Genomic DNA, 17,809 nt, shown 5'->3' on the forward strand with positions numbered 1-17,809 from the left:
GGTCAATTAGAATGTCCAGCATTACAGAAAATATATATTCTCCTGTCTGCTTTAACTCTTTGAGCACTTAACTTTCCACAATAGAACAGCCTCTGTCTTTTATAAGTCCAAAACTGTATATATTTTATGCAGACTAGAAGGATTAATGAAGCCTCTTGTATTATGCTGAAAAAAGAATCCTCAGAAGAATTTCATAGTGAATATATTCCAATGTGCTAATGGAATAAAGGTATAGTAAGAAGGAAAAATCAATTTTTTCCTGTGTTGGAGATGAGAGATAAGAGGGCAGAACTATTGAACTTTCACAACTGATAGTTCTAATAGCATAAAAAAAGCAAATTTAGTGTTTGTTAGAGCTATCTTCGTGTTCTATAAAGCACCACAATCCTAAATAAGCTTTGCAATTTTTTTCAGCATATTCTCCTGTGATGAAAAATAAGATGGGAAAGGTACTTTTAATCAAACAAAATATTTAATTAGACCTCAAATTAAAAGATGCATTTTGAACCTTGATTTAAAGGTGGGGGTTTTTTTAAATGAAGTTTAGATATACTTCAAAGTAAAATCATATTTTCCTTTAAAAAACAAAGCAAAATTTCTGAACATGCTTAAAAAGGAACATTGAGGTCTTGCATCTTTTCCAATTTCTTCTTCAATTAATTTCTTCTTCCCATTTCAGCTAGTCAGAGCAAATTTTATGTTATGTTTCTATCTTTTGTAATCCATGCAATTCATAAATCACCTCGGCAATGCTCATTACAATTGTAGAAATTTAACCATCATTTGAAAATAATACAAAGCAACAACTCAGGCAAAGCTACTAAAGATTTAAAGAAAAAAAATCTATGAAGGTAACATCCAAGGCAGTGAATAATCATAGAAGAGTTTGAGTTGGAAAGGACCTTGAAGATCATCCAGTTCCAACCCCTCTGCCATGGGCAGGGACACGTCCCACTAGAACATGAATAATAAACATGAATAATAAACATGCATGTCAACTGACTCCTAAAACAGAGTATAGTTTTCGATATCCTTCATGAATATGTTACCTTATGGGCACTTCAATCACGTGTCCACCAGTCACTCACAAGAACCAGCACACATTTTCACTGGCAAGGGTCTGCTTCTTCTCACCTTAGCATGACAGCAATCATTTGCCTCCAATTTAAATAGATTAAGCAAATAATATTTACAGCACTTTTTACCCTTCCTCAAATTATCTATAATCTTTATAATACACTGATACATTCCTGGTACATATACCAATAAAAACTACTGCTTTGCCTCCTTTCTGTTGAGACTTACAGTTTTATAAAAACTTTATGGTGATGTTCAATTTACCGTAAGGAACAACAAGATCGGTGAATGATTTTTAAAGGAACAAAAAGTGGTTCACTTTAACGTTCCTTGTGGATGTTTGTGCCTTTCCAGAAATCAATACAAATGTGTAGAAAAACAAGTAGCCGCCTTACTTAAGAATTTTTGATTGTCTGAATATAGAACTGAACTTATAACAAATACTAGCTTTAAAGTATCTCTGATTAATTAAAAGATACCATATTATCAATATATAATACAGGTATACATCATTATTAAATTACCTTTTTTCCCTAGTGCTGTAAAACTGGTCAGAGGGGGAAATTTGACCTCAACAGGTTTAGGTTTTAAGCCAAAATTTTGTATTTCTCACATACAAAAAAATTTGAATAGTTTATACCTACTATTCACCACTGTTTTATACTGTGAAACTTTAAGTCTTCCCAACTTTCTATCCACACCTCAAAAATATGCCAAAATGTAACAAAGCTAGGGAAAAGACATTTAAAGAGTAGGAAACAATTAATGTGAAATTATTACAAGTGCTTCATGTCCCTCTGCTTCAAGTAGACAAGAGGGAAGCGGCAGCATATAACGATCTTCCAAATGGATGGCATTAGCTATTCTGTCATTTTAGGTTTATGAACAAATCCAGGAGACCAATTCCTCACTTAGGATTAAAAAGCTCTTAATGCTTTTCCGCCTCAGAATGCTCCAGTTCCATTCAGGATCTTGTGCTCTGTCACTTGGCGTGCTGGGCCCCCGTCTGGTCAGCACTGAGCTTCTGTTCCAACACCATAAAACATAATTTTAGGCATGCTTTTTGCATTGGTGCTCAAAGCACAAGCTTCCTGTGATACAAAGTTTATGCTCCTTCTAATCTCATCTCATGACTCTATTCCATGGGGACATCTTTATCAAGATTCTTGGCCTAGGATGCTGGAATTAAAAATTCCTTACTAATTAATTTTTAGCTGGCACAAATCACTGTCTTAAGTTCAGCAGGAACTGTAAGCCTATTCTCCTTGTTTAACCATTTATAATTAAAGACAAATAAATAGCTCATCTCTGTTTTTTCCCCAGATGAATGTACTGATTACCACAGTAGGGTTTTCTGCAGAACTTTGTTTTACGGATGAGAGACCTTTTTTAAGAGTCCAACTTTCCAAATGCTTTCCTCCAAAGGAAGGGGACTGACGGGGAGGGGGATAGTTCCTTAACTCATAAAATTTTTCCAAAAACATTTCTTCAAAGTTATTTTTAATACTGAAAGATTAAATATTTGTTTAGACGACCATGCTTGCAATATGTCTACTACCTTTTTATACAGAAAATTGTGTAACCTCTGGACTGCATACACAAACACAGGATGATCACACGCTTGCTCCATGTTTTCTGTATCAGGTCATGACATCTGTGTGCTCCTTCTGGCTATGCACAATGAACAGAATGCCTACCTCTGCCTTCATGGGCAAGCAAAACACCCAGAAAGAAACTCGGTGAACTTACACATATTTATACTACTAAAAGATTACAGTTTTGGAGAAGTAAGGCTTGGGAAATGAAGAGTGAAACTAATCACATGCTTTCCATGATACATGTTTAAATGCTGTGCTGAAGTAGGACCTCATAAATGCCAGGAATATGGTCTTAATATTCTGCATTAGAAAATGGACTGTTAAACAAGATTTTTAAATTATTGAAGCTTACTTCTGAGAAGAACAAAAGCCTAAATTAAAATATAAATTCCATCACTTTTTTCTTTTAAAATACCCCTATTTTTCAAGTTTTGAATCAAACTCAAAAAAATCTCAGTGGCATCAAGACAATCAGACAGTTACACTTTCTTCCACCTTGCTTTTTCCCCCCAAAAAATATTATTTTGCAATAGAACTATTTCTCTTTCTAAAAACTGAGCTGCCTTTTTAAATTGGTCATGAGATAACTTCAGTTCTCCTGACATCATCTATGGAATTACCAAGAGGAGAGTTAGAAGAAGCCCTGACAAAAAAATCCTCTATATGATTGTTGTGTTCATCCTGGAGTACAGTAAACATCCATATACATATGTATATATAGACTGTGTAACTGGAATGCTCACTGGATGTTGTTGTTGGGTTAGTTTCTGGACCATCAGCAACTCAGAAGAAGCACCACAGTGGTTCAAAACAAGCTCCTTGCTAGAAATGTATGTGGAATCATTTAATACTTTCACTACTATTAGTGAAGAAGCTTAAGCCAAATTACAGTACTTGTTTTGCCAGTACAAGGAAGCAAGAAATCAAAAGGACCACAAATAATTAACTAAGATCCCTCTGTTCTTGTCAGGCAGACTGATGCAGAGGCATCAACCTGCTTGAGCTTCTTAGGAAGTTAGACTAGGGAAGCAGCAAGCCTCAGGGACGACAGCCCTGTTCATCACAGCCTTTCCACTGCACTATGTTTTCTCCTGCTCTTCCTCCTTTCTTTGCTCCATTTTTCTGCTGTTAAAAAACAACATCCCAGTTTAGAAGAGCTGCCTTGTCACCTGAGCCACAAACTCCCAATGGGAATAGCTCCAGCTATGCAAATCTCCAGGCTCATGGTTTCAAAAAGTAGGACTTGATCTCCACCTAGGAGAATTCAGGGAAACACCTCAGCCCCGTCAAAGCCCAGCAGCTGTAGCAGCCTATAGAGAAGGGTCAGTCCTATCAGGAGCCCTTCAACCGTGACACCAGTCAGCTTTTTCAGAATCCTGATTCTTTCCCAGACGTGTCAAGGTGATGTATGATATGACAAACACATATATGTAAGCTTTTATCCAGATGCTCCTTGTTTTGTGACTGTCTTGAATTCACACTGTGCCCACCTTCTGAAGTGCTTAAATGGTGGCAGAAAGCCTCTAAAGGCAAACAGAAAAATGAATGAGGACATGCACAGCTGAAGTAAATTTATTTTTAAGTGAACACACAGAGAAACTTGTCTGCGGTATTCCGTGATCTGTACATTCTGCAGCACTGTTCTCCACAAATACAGAAATTCAATAATTAGCTTTCAAGCTATTCATTACATTTCTGGGTAGATAAATAACGAATAAGAGCCAGCTATCCATTAGTATGCAATACCTGCAAACTATCTGTTATCCCTTTTGATGAATCTGACCCAAGGTTTCCCTGCTGTTGGAGGGAACTAAGATTGTAGGTGACAGAATAGTGTGCTTTCCCTATACTAAAGGAGAAAGAACAAAATGACTTAGTTACTCAAATAAGCATGTGGCTTACACCAAATTTGTAGAAACTGTGGAAAAAAGTTCCTACTACTGCGATTCCAACACATCCAAACAGCAGGCAAGCCTTCCAAGATTCAGAAGAGGTGTCAGCTGTTCTTGGCTTCCTCAGCAACAAGTTGTCCATCTAACCCTTCAAGTCTGCTGCCTGTGAACCCTCCCTGGTAACCGGGAAAGGGAGAGAGGCTCCTGCATGAAACCCTCTCCATCATTTCAAGACTTTAAGTCCTGACCTATCCCTGCCACAGACTTGCTGTTGGTTACAGAGAAATTGTTTTGTTTGATTTTAATTTCATTCTCAATAGGAACAGCACTATTATTATTCCCAGGATGTAGGATGGGTTAGTGTGCAGCTATTTTATATTTAAGCAAACTGTGCTTAATGCTTCCAATTTTAGTGCCACTGCCTCTGGAGAATCTCTGGTATTTCAAAGGTTGGTCACTGCTACTTTCTTTATCCCAGCAGGTTCCCAATGCAAGCGGCTCAGCTACAGCTATGCCAGCTCAGCCAAGCAAGACCAGCAGTTTTGTGTTTGTACTGCCTGTGTCTAACTGGAGTAGCAGCTATTGAACATTCTGAAAACAAAATCTCTAAATGCTGGAGAAAATAGTTAAAGCAATTGGCTTTCTAAGAAGAAGAAAAGATCAGATTGCGGTGCGGTTCAGAAAGGGCTATGAAACCCATTAATAGCAATATGTTCTCCACACATTGAAAAGATGAAGCTAATTAGTAAATTTATGCAGTTCCCCCCAAGAAGCCTTGTAGATTACTAAATGAGCCCACGATACTACTGGCATCATTCAAAGATGCGCGTTTTCATTTGATCATTTACCAGTGTTTCTCACAGTTCTAATTATGGACTGAGTGCCACGCTTCTAGACTCCTAAGAAGGATGGAAAGAAAAATCTGCAAAATCTGCACTATCTCCCTTCCTATTTTAACTCCAGAAAGAGTGATAAATGGACTAACTTGAGCACACCTCTGCAGTTTCGTTAGGAAGAAAAGGATTACTGCTCCCGTATGCTCCTCAGGTTTGCTCACCAGAGGCAATTCCAGCCTCGTGCTGCAAGCAGGACTCCCCTTTCTACTCAGAGAAGGCCTAATCAGAAACAAGCTAGGAACCACACCACTCTGAAGCTGTGTCAGGCGGTGCTGGATTTTCTCCCTACACCCTCAGAAATAAAGAGTAACTGCATTCCCAAGGTCAGCAAACCGTTCAAACAGATTCTCCCCCCTCATCTTCTTCCTGCCTTGCAGATTAGTCAGATGGTGTGGATTCTTCTGGAATTGGGAACATGCACACCTTAAACGTGCAGGCTGTGAGCAAAAGGATTTACAGAAAAAAAGATTAATACAAACCTAAATGACACTGGTAATCATAAACCTCTGGTTTGGGTTGGAAGAGACTTTAAAGATCATCCAGTTCCAACCCCTGCCGTGGACACGGACACTTCTCACTGGATCAGGTTAATGAAAGCGCCATCCAACCTGGCCTTGAACCCCTCCAGGGACGGGGCAGCCACAGCTTCCCTGGGCAACCTGGGCCAGGGCCTCACCACCCTCATAGTGAAGAAATTCCTCCTTCTGTCTAGTCTAAATCTGCCCCTCTCCAGTTTAGACCCACTGCCCCTCGTCCTATCACTACAAGCCTTTGTAAACAGTCCCTCCCCAGCTTCTGCAAGTCTAGTATAAACAACGAATGTCCTGAAATTCTTGTTTCTTAAGGAAATATTCTGAACATTTCAGTTTTCTCACAAATTTCAGTTATATCTCATTTCTTCAGACTAGTTTTTTCTACTGGCTTATCTGGATTTTTATCAAAGGCACCAGTACAATGTATCAAATGAGAAGGTGACAATAAAGACTCCTTGCAGAGGTCATGTCAAGATAGAATTGTCACATAATAATACTGAGATGGTTACCTTGAAGCAAAAATGGATAATTATTTTTGGATAGTGCTGATGGTAGATCATGAAGTTCAAGCCCCTTTGCAGTAGAGTCTCCTCTACCACCTTTGAAAATCTGGCTTAGAAAAAAATTGTGTTTTCAAAAGCACTTATGAGACTTTGGAACAGAATTCACAACGAGGCCTCTGCACAGTGACACTGAGCTTCACAACGTCTCGCTTACAGTCAAGTGAGGTTTAAAACAATCCCCAGTGCCCAGGGTTTCTCCACAATGCAGAAGGAGGGTTCGACAGAGACGAGGTTCACTCGGAGTAGCAGGGATGTCTTAAGGCTGCAGACACCAGGCAAGCAATCCTCACTGCAGGGAGATAGCTGCCCCTACTCTCTGAACAGCCAATATTGAAGCTTTCTCTATCATAAAGCAGAGGGTACAGCTGTCTTTTATAAATAGCTGTGGGAAGAACTCTTTATTCACCTAGTAGCTCAGCAGTTAGAGCTCTCACAAGTTTTAGGACACCTCTAATTCCTCCTCAGATACGCTTTCCACTTCTGTTGTTGAAACTCCCTCCACTGTCCAGAGGGCAACAGGGACAGCAAATGGTGTGAGTCTATAACCTAGCAGTCATGTACTGCTCTCTAAGATACACACCCACAAACTATTTCCCACTATAAAAGCAGTGAACAGCAGTCTTGATGAGGTAGTAAGTGTGCTTAAAGTGGCATGAACCAAGGCACAAATATCAATGCGACAGATACCTGCCCTTCTGGGGGAAGGCATCCAGGACATGCACTGAAAGCTGCAATAACCTTTTGTAGTTTGCCTGGAATCTCACAGTGCAGCTTTTCCTTCCCAGTCCTCCCACACCAGAAACCCCCCATCCTGTAGCAGCATAAGGCAGCAGCTCCTGTGCCTAAAACGGCTCAGGGGCAGCCACTGCTTCCACAGAAATAACTTTGTTGACTGGCACCATCACATCTTTGAGTGCCAGGAGCTCCCAGCTTTTCTTGAACTCTTAATAAAGCAGAAACTGTGAGTAAGGAGCCAGTGTGTTTTCAGAAGCAAATTAACAACTTCCTCCTCCACGATGGGCAACGGCCTCCACATCCCGTGTATTCCCAGCTTCTGTTTCTCACAGCACTTCACAAAACCAGCTGCAGGACGCCCAATGGAAACAGCACTGCTGAGAGAAACACAATGATAGCCCTACCCTGCACTGACCCCAGCCAGGAATCTTCAGAGGCAAGTTCTGTAGAGCAGACAGCTTCCTCAGGTTTAGATGCAAAGCATCTTTCCAACATTACCCACACAACAAGTGTTGATTTGACCATAGCTCACTCCATCTCAAGAGGCCTGTGCTGAGTGGAGGAAACATTGCTCCAGACAAGGGATGCGCCCTTGAATTGGTTTCATAGCTCCCCTCTACTTTTAAATGAAATGGACCAGCTTCAACTCGTTACTCTTCTTTTTATGGGAACTGTCATAAAGCTGCTAAAAAGCTTCAAATTTCTAGTTATATACCACCTCAATCCATTAAAGGCTTCCATCTCTGTCCCCATGATTGTGGTTTACTTGCAATCCATATTTAAGCCGTTGCATTTGGTTTGAGTGGCACTTGTGCCACTTGACACCAGATTTGCTACAGATATGCAAGAAAAACAGGCTCTGCTCCTCCACGCAGCTCCTAAAAACAAAGTCCTCACTGCAAAAGGTTTTGCTGCTACTGTTGAAAGGAGAACATCTGAATGCCTGCTTCACTAGGAGCAGCCTGCAGGCTTTAGCAGGTGTTGCTCTAAGACAGAGCACGTCCAAGCTCCAGCAAGAATTACAGATGCAGCGCCTTAGAAAGCCTTCAGGATTTTTCCTGGTTTGTACTAGGTCTTAGTCTTCCACAGCTGCAGTACAAAACCACTTCCAGTAATAATGCTTTTGAGAATGCACAAAAAAGCGTTGTACAACTTAGAAAAAAAAGTCTTAATATTTATCATTGATAACAAAAACCATTAGGCCCAGAAGAGAAATATTCAGCATTTTTATCTGACTTTTCCACATACAAAAGAGGTTTTTAAAAGAACAACTTTCACACCTCAAAGTTTATAGTCTAAGACAAGATATAATTTATGCTCTTTGCTCTTTTGGTTGAGAAAATTACAATGAGAAAAGTATTCAAAATGTCAGACAAAGAATATTAATATCGTGAGTGCTCTAAAAAATATCAAATAGTCTTTTAATTAAAACTTGTTTTAAGTTTCTTGTCAAAATAAGAAGGTAGGCTGCAATTCGGCAAATGTAGGCAGAGTTCTCAGGCCTGGAGTAGAAGAGGATTAATAAGAGTTTGGTGCATCTGCTTTGGCCGTTGATGTCCCTCACCTGATAGCATTCTGGTCCCAGCAGATACTTGAGAAGAGGAGCTTGGCTGCTCCACATTTTAACAAGTACTGTAAGTCTTAGAAAAAACTTATATTCAAAATTAGGGAAGGTACAACAGAAAGAGTGGGAGACAGACTGCTTATCTTTTTCCTTTTGTCTGAACTAAAAAGAATTGAAAGGCTTAACTCCTTAGAAACTAAGCATGTTGATAGACTTGGAAATGACACGCAGAAGTGCAGTTCACCACATCTATACAGACAGGTAGGTAAGCAAAGCTAAAGTTTGGAAGGAACTACTGCCACACTGACATTTTCTTCCAGAGCCGAGAGGCAATTCATTCTCTTCACCCAGACTCACATGAAATACATGAGCCTTGGCAGTGTTTCACAAGTGTTTCAACCCATAGCGTGGAAAGACAGAAACACAAAGGCCTTGCCCAGTTCCCATCTTATTAACTTAAAACCTTCTCTGACCTCAGAATTGTGAAAAAGGGGTGGTCTGTTTCTGTGAGCTCAGCAAACGCACTTGGTTCCTCTTGCTTACACCCAGGATGAATTACAAAGCTGTCAGTCATGACACATGGTTGCAACATATTATTTTGATACACACACACCCCTCTGACAGATTTCACTCTCCTTTCCCTTTCTGCCATATTCCTCAGGCTTTTTCATTTTATCCCATACTGGCGTTCTGCTTCTTAACTAGATATTTGCACCAAGAACTTACCTTTATTAAACTTTCCCTGAGAGTTTTACATTTTCATCACGGGCCTATTTGTGGCTCTGTGCAATACTTTTCCAGGAACAGTTGTGTTACCAGCCTGCGAACGAGCAAACCCCACCAGATGGTAAAAATATCTAACTGATTATTCCAAAAACATAAAATGCAACTTATTCATAGGTCAGTTCATTAAGATTTGTAAAGGCTTGATTAGCTCAAGATCACTGTCATCTATTCAGTGGTCAAACAACATTATAACACTATTAATGAACTGTGAGCTGCAGTCTCTAGAAAATATTAATTCAACCAGAGATTACAAGAAAAATCTAATTTCAAAAGATGACAGTTCTTCTCAGCCAGTGTGTCATGAAGTTTATATAGCATCCCTCCCCTTGTTTTTGTTTCTGCAAATTTTACACGAAGACTATCACTATGGGAAGTGATTTGCACTGAAGAGCTGGTTGTTCTACATTCATATTTTCTAATTTTTACATGACAGTGCATTGCCATCTTCTCACCTGAGCTCGTATCCCACAAGTGGGTTTAGCAGAATGACCAGAATGAACCTGCATTTTGCCAAACAGCTTGCAGGACACACTGGATACACTAAAGGTATCTGATTTCCATAGCTCTGTACAGCAATATTCAAACTGAAAATCTATTATTTGTCTTCAAGTTATTGACAAGATGATTTAAATTTCCTTAATACATTCTACGGCAAAAATGTTTGCTGGACACATGCAGTAGGTAATTCTTAACCTACGTATTATGGATATGAACCCATTACTTCTGTAAAACTTGTTAGCTGATTTAACACATTTTAATATAGAAAAGTCTCTGTTTAGATTGGTAGTTTGACTTTAATCAGTATTATCCAGCATTCCCTCATCGCATGCTCTGCCTAGAGCACATAGAGGTTATTCAGTCTCAACGTTTTCCTGCTTGTCTTTCCGTTTAAATTCTGACTGAATGCAGAAGAAATACTTTCCAGACCTTTTGCTATATTCACACACAATTCTTTTACTACAACTAAGAGTGTAAGGAAAGCAGAAATCATATAGGTGTTTTCCCCAATTGATATATTGCGAGCATTTAGTCTAGTTGTAGAAGAAGAGCCTGGGAGGAAGGAAGCATCTCAGCTAATATTAACGGACACAAAGGTGCTATAGACTTAGAGAATCGAACAATTCTTTAAAGGCAAAAAAGGCATTTTCCTGCACCACTGTTTTAAGGAAACTAATACAATATACAGTAACAGAGGTCATGACAGTTCTCCTCTAATCTATCCTAAACTGCAAGCTAAACTACTCTTTATTTCAAAAAAAAAAACAGACATAAAGAAGCCAAACAGATAAACTTGAACAGACAGCATAATTTGGAAAGCTCATCCTGTCCTTTAGTGGGAAACCTTGGATACAAATGCTTTTGACTCTAAAGAGGTAAAACTCTGATCCCAAACTGAATTATTTGCGTGCATCTATTTTCAAAGTTACATTGCAAGAGCTAAGGTCTCCTGTATTTTCCAAAGCTCGAGTGCAAACATCACAGCACCTGGTCTAAGATATTCTTCAAAGAGCTTTAGAAAAAGACAAAACTTCTTGCATTCTTACCCCAAGGCACAAACGTTGTTTTTTTTCTTGTGCAAAAACATTTCCAAATCATTACTTTCATGGACCATATGACTTATCAGACTCTTCACTTAAGAGATGGCTTTAGATCTAGTCCTGATGCACTCACTTCTGGTTTTTAAGGAGCACCCATAGCAAGAGTTTTATTTGTCCTACCCTCCATGTTATCATAGCCTCATCTTCTATTCCCTGTTGCAAAATTAAATTCCACGTGATTTCCATACAATATAGACAAGAAAATCCCTAAAGGAACTTTTAACTGATTAGACTTCTAAGAAATTCTTCTCAGTCATTATACCGATGAATAAAGACATCCAAATTCAGGCCTACAGAAAGCAATCCCAGAAAATCCTGAACTATTAAAATATTTTCATTAATACTTTTCATCAGTGTTTTTGCTTTAAAACACTCTTCAGATTTTATTAAACATGAAACTTCTTAAACCTATCTGAAATATTTAGAGATGATCTCGACACAGAATTTATGTCAACAGAAACGTAGATAAGGGTGTGGGGTTTATAGATGTACTTGCTATTAAGCCACAATGACATGGTTGTACGCATACCTATATAATTGAAATCATACAGCTTGGAGATAGTAAACCTACTCTGAGCAAACTGAGGCAGATGAACAGGTTTTCAGAAAAAAACTATGAATTTCAGTAAGAATTTATAGTCAGCATTCTTTTCAGAGTTCTTAGTAATTCAGTATTTGGTTTGCTAATGCTACAAAGAAACATTTATTTACAGCAGCTCCTCCGGTATGAATTTTAAAAGGAGTCTCCAAATTTCATTTCACCAAATGCAGTTTTAGCAAATGCTTAACTTGAGGTCAGATAGGAATGTTAAGTTGTACTGAAATGCCCTACCAGATTTTCATAACAAAAACAGAGCGGTAACACCAGAAAAATCCAAACTGAGCAAAACAAACCCAAACAAGCCAAACTATAAGAGCATAAGTTTGCAAAAAATCAAAGAAACATCAGAATAAAAAGCCATCAGTTTACTGTTACTCTCTTGTGAGAAAATATCGTAGCTGTTGATTATAAAATAATTTACTATTTTTTCCATGAGACCCCTTCCTCAAACCAAAAAAAAAAAAAAAGTATTTTTCATGAAACGGGTATAATTCCTGCCTTACATGCTTCAAACTTCAAAGAAATCATTAATTTTGCATATTCTTACAAATATTTTTACCTTTTCAGTGTCTGCTTCTGACATGGAAAATGTCTATTCAAAGAAGACATTAAGAAAAAACTCTCCCAAGCCTTTTAAAACTCACCAACAAAGAGCTGAAGTTGTCCAAAAGTTCAGCTCAAAGCCTTGCACACAGCAAAGACCACAACCTAATTTTGCCTGTTGGAAAAGACTCAGCAAGTCCCTTCTGCACACTAAAGAAGCCAAAAAGATTCCACGTTAGGGACAGGGTATTTTTGTCCCAGGGGCCCAAATCCAGGCTACATCTTCACCAGGAAGCAAGCAAGCTTGTCCATCTCTGCATTCCTGCAGATGCAGACCTAGTAATGCCAGCAGTAGCATTTTTGGTGGATGCTCAATCCCCTGTGTCAAACTTTCCTTGAACAAGGCAGTCACGCTGCCTTCTGGCTGCAAAGCTCAAAGGAGGTTATTTCTCCACCACATATTTTTGCAATCGAGCGCTTTCTTCATTTGAGAATCATCTTAGACCGCAGAGAGTATTCCATCCCCACTACATCATCATCTCTGGACCAGAAGGCTATTGCCAAGTAGTTGTCATTTCCATCTCAGGAGGCCTTTGAAAAGCCTATTTACACTTTTGTCTTTCTTCAGGATTAGATTACTGTAATTCTTTATTGACTGGCTTGCACAACAGGGCTCTGCACAGTCTCCGGCAGGCAGAGCCTGCTGCTCTCCTTTTTTTTTTTGTGTGTGTGAAAGGGATGATTTGAACATATTGTGCTGACTGTAAAGCCTTTCCATCAGTTGCAACAAAGTCAATGAATTGATTATAAAATTGTCCTGTTTACGTATGGCACAAATCATGGTCACTGCCTCTTAGCTACTATGTTTAAGTGGAGCTAACTAGCTGAACCCTTACAGAAATTCTGTACTGTTGAGTATGGATCACATCCTTTCTTCCCCCAGCGTTGCATGAAAGCTGCGTGAGGCAAAATATGGGAGCTACATGCTCTTAAGAGCTACTGCTTTACACCTCCCAGAATAAATGGGGCTTATCGTTCTAAAACTGAAAAAACCCCACTTTCTGACAGCTCACGGTGTTAGAATTGATTTTATGGTGGGCTATTTCACTTGAAGTACTGATTTCTGTGTTTTATTAGCCATGTTTTTGATTGCTTGCTCTCTTCACTTCAAACTGCATGATTTTGATTATTTTCTAGCCTTTCTATTGTATACCAAGATAAATACTCAATTGCACTTAGTAAAGCACGAAGCTCATTCCCCCCGCTACAGATCTAAACTATCATTCACATTTAGTGTGGTAATTCAGCTAATGCTTTATTTACTGCTATAAACTAAGTCCTTCTCAACTCAAGCTGTTTCCATCTAATGAGCCTAGAGCTAATGTTTATTGTCCTAGACAGCTTCCTAGCATCTCCTGCCTATCAAGATATTTGGCATTATTATTATTCATTCTGCTAAACACAACAAGGTATCGTGTCTCCAAAGTTGTAAGGCTAATTAAGAAAAGCATATATTAGACCTTTCTGTTCACTCTATCGAGAATACTCATCAGAGCCGAAGATTTAGAGAGTTGTATTGAGTTAGTAGAGTAGAACTGGGCCTCCTATTCAGAACTGAACCTGTGATTAGCAGGTAGCCTTCCCAGGTTCACCACAGGCTTCTTCCAAGAGCCGTTCCTATTTGCAGCTTCTTGTCACCAGAACACCAGCTCATTTCCAACAAGGTGCTCCAAAACACAACTTCTGGCTCTGGTTCTTTGTTTTCTGAACAGAACTCAACTGCCTGCAAGCCTTCCAATTGATTATAACATGTTCTCCATGTTTTTCAATACTTGATAAAGCAAACAGATGATTCCAGGAAGACATCTGCCTCAGAATTTGTTTTTTGATCCTTAGCCTGTATTTCATCTTCTTTAGATCTTCAGTTCTATGCAAGAGGGTCCTTTCTGTAAAGTAAAGCACGCTAGAACGTGTTGCACAGGAGAGTCAGCAAGCCAGGAGGACTCAAAGGGCCTCTTAACACATTTACAGTGAAAATTTCCTGCCGCATAATAGGCTTGGTGCCCACAGACACCCACTACAAAGTTGACTAGTGACAATTTGTTATTCTAGTCAGACTTGTTCCCAGCCACTCCTGACATTCAGAATTGTAGTAAGAAAGTATATTTTTATTATACTGAAAACATTCTTTGAAACAGACTCGGAATTGCTGGAGATCTATTGATGTAACTCATCTCAGCAGAAGAAACTGAAGAGCAGTCTGAGGCTTTTTCTTCCTTTTTGTGTTTGCATATTTGACAGCAGCTGTTTCTGCACACGTAAAACAGTGATGTCTCTGTCAGTTGTTATTTAATTCTCCTCTCAATCACATTAGGCTGAACAAAGACAGGTCAATTGCATACTCTTTATTAAAAGACACTTTCATTAAAATCAAGTTTGATCAAGAATCAACATTATTTGAAATCTTTTCTCCTGTCATCCCTAAAGCACTCAGAGATTTGCACTGCAGTTTCTTAGCCAGAAGCAGTGGAGAAATTCCCTTACCTAACCTTCCTCCTAAGGAGAAGCCATGGCTTGCATTTTCCACCACATTATAACTATCTAACACAAAATGTTGTTAAAAAATAGGTTTTGGGTAGTATAATACTAGCTATTCTGGGTAGATATCGATCACACTGGAAATATATAAAATCATAACAGGAAAACATCTAAATTTTCAAAGTAGTCATAGGAAGACTAGCCTGCTTGTAAGTCAAAAAGTATCATGCAGAATTTAATCTACTTTCTGAATTAATAGACTTCTCCCAAAGCTTCTGTAATATTACAAACTTTTAAGTATTTGTTATATGAAAATAGCTTCTCTGAAGGTTGAAAATAGTGCAAAAGATTATGATCTGCAATAATTACTTGGAAATAAGAAAGAATATTTAATAAAGAATTCAATCAAATTTGATTAATACAAGTGTAGTAAATACGCTTGCACTGAGAGTAAACCTCCAGACAGAAATCATGCTGTGAGGGGAGCTGTGAGATTTTGGATCCAGAGCAACGACAAGATGACAGAAGGCCTAGTCCCTTTCATTTAGCTGGTAGTTCATGACCAGACTGCATTACCTTCTTCTTACCTACTTTTAGTAAGGATACCAGAATACATTTTCTATAAGCCTGATTTACGTCTTCAGTCTGCTCTCATGCATTTTGGAGGAGCTTTAAAAGTGAGAAGATCAATGGAGGACTTTAAACGGAAGATCATCTTCTCTGAAGGTGAAGCAGAAACTGGGACAGCTTCCAAATGTTGAACAAAATCATCTAATAGTACTGGCAACTCCAGAGATCATTAGAGTCATAAATGAGAAAGTAAATCAGGGAAACATACCAGTACATCTGATAAAAAGACTAGCTATTTAGAAAACTAAATATAAAAAAAGTGTATCAAAAGAATATTAAGTGCCGAAGAAATAATTATGCTGTTCTATCTCTGGCATCTAAAATTATTAGAACAAAATAAAAGAGCAGGGAAGACTTTCCCCTGTGCTAGAGCTCCACTCAGGATGGGAATGGGAAAAAGGGAGTAGCGTTGCACACCTGGTTTCAGCTCCTTACTTCCAAGACAGGCTGCCCTAATTCAGTGTGGTTCTTTTAGGTTTCTCTAATTTATGCCTAATGAATGACTAAATCACAGGCCAGAGCAGGATCAGCAAGAGGAAGTTGATTTCTGTCCACTCAATTCTTTCTTCCTTTCTCTGTCATTTGCAAATGAAAATCTCTTCGTTGGTGCAACTTCACCAGCTCAGAGGGGCTGGTAATGTGGTAACTGATGCTGCCTTACATCTAGAAGCCTTAGTTCTTCAACATAAGGGAAATTCTCTTATTTTAAGTACGACCCTTGAAGGGGTTTACAGTTACAGATGTTTCAGATTAACATGTTTCTTGCTCTGAAGACTGTCAGAGCAATTTAAGGTATTACTGTAGGTGATGTTTGGAAGCACAGAAGATACACCTCACAGAAGGTCAAAGCAAGACAGAGACATTGCCTGAAGACTCACACAGTAGCAAGTTACACAGCACATGATAAAATAACAGAATATGTAGATACTAATGAAGAAATCTGAATAGCGGAGGGAAACAAGGACAGAAATTTAGCAGAAAATGCTTTATAAAAGTCAAGATTCTAGTACCAATGAACTACTACTCAATGAAAAACAGGTTTTATTGTGGTATATTCCGTTTTCTTTCCAACTTCCTCCAAGCTTACACAGATTTTCAGAATGAAAATGTAAATAAGTGCTAAACAGGTGTTAAATCTTCTGGAAATCCCACCAAGAACTTGCCAAACTTTGTTAAAATACATTCCTATTGCATTCTACAACACAGCTGGCACAGAAAACTAGAATTTCTGTATAAGTATATCATATTTCTAGCTTTCTGATAAACATTTTCATTAAATTACCTTACAAGTCGAAAATCATAGTGTGTTTGACCTCTGTCACAAGGTACTTCGGGGCACAGAAACTCATCACACACATAGCAAACAGCCGCTTCTTGTCTGTGTACAAGATGCTCATAACCTGTTCTCATCTGCATCCACAAATGCAAACGAACATGTGCATAGGCAGAAATGACAGAGGTTTACAATACAAACAGATGCTTGTGAATACTGCCCGAGCGGTAATCAACAAGCTTGAGGGTTTCAAGAACAATGCCTTTGCAGAGTGGCTTTTCTTATTTTAACATGCCCAACAGTAAAACAAAGCGACTTTCATTAACGGATAAATCATATCTATTTGTAGTACGAAGTCCACAGGACTCCTGTCAATCACTAGCAGTATAGAAACATTCATAGGCTAATCATGGCTAAGCTAATTTTGGCTCTTTCAGAGCCAAATTATGGTGTTTTGTGCCAAACCTTATTATAAATTAATTGCAGTCCTAGCGCATAGTCAGGAATTCAAAAAGCAATACAGAAAGGTGTTGCTGCACCTGGACGCCATTCAGAGTTATGCTATTCAGTTTTTCATCTTAAATAAAGAAAACAAAGCACATCAGGCATAATGCCATTAAAATTGATATCCAAGCCATCCAAGGAATTATTGCAGAATATTTTGACTAATTAAGCATTAAAAGTCTCCTTTTGCAACTGCTTTAGAAATAGAGGCTGAAGGATACTTCATGGTTCAATTCCCGACTGGCCTCCCAAGACCTAAAAGTAGGCTGGCTTTGTTATGTAACTTTTAGCTAATTACCTCTGCATTCTGCATGTGAAAGAGTAACAACAGTCATATTTAGACTAAGCTCTTTCTTTTGACATATGTTTATTGGAAGCTGCTAATGTGCAAAGCTAGTTTGTGTCTTCAGCACATGTGTTCTTAATCCTTTCACCTACTTCGCCATGTGCATACGTAGCTTCAGATTCACAAGCCCCA

Source organism: Phaenicophaeus curvirostris, chromosome 12, assembly GCF_032191515.1.
Source record: "Phaenicophaeus curvirostris isolate KB17595 chromosome 12, BPBGC_Pcur_1.0, whole genome shotgun sequence".
NCBI lineage: Eukaryota > Metazoa > Chordata > Aves > Cuculiformes > Cuculidae > Phaenicophaeus > Phaenicophaeus curvirostris.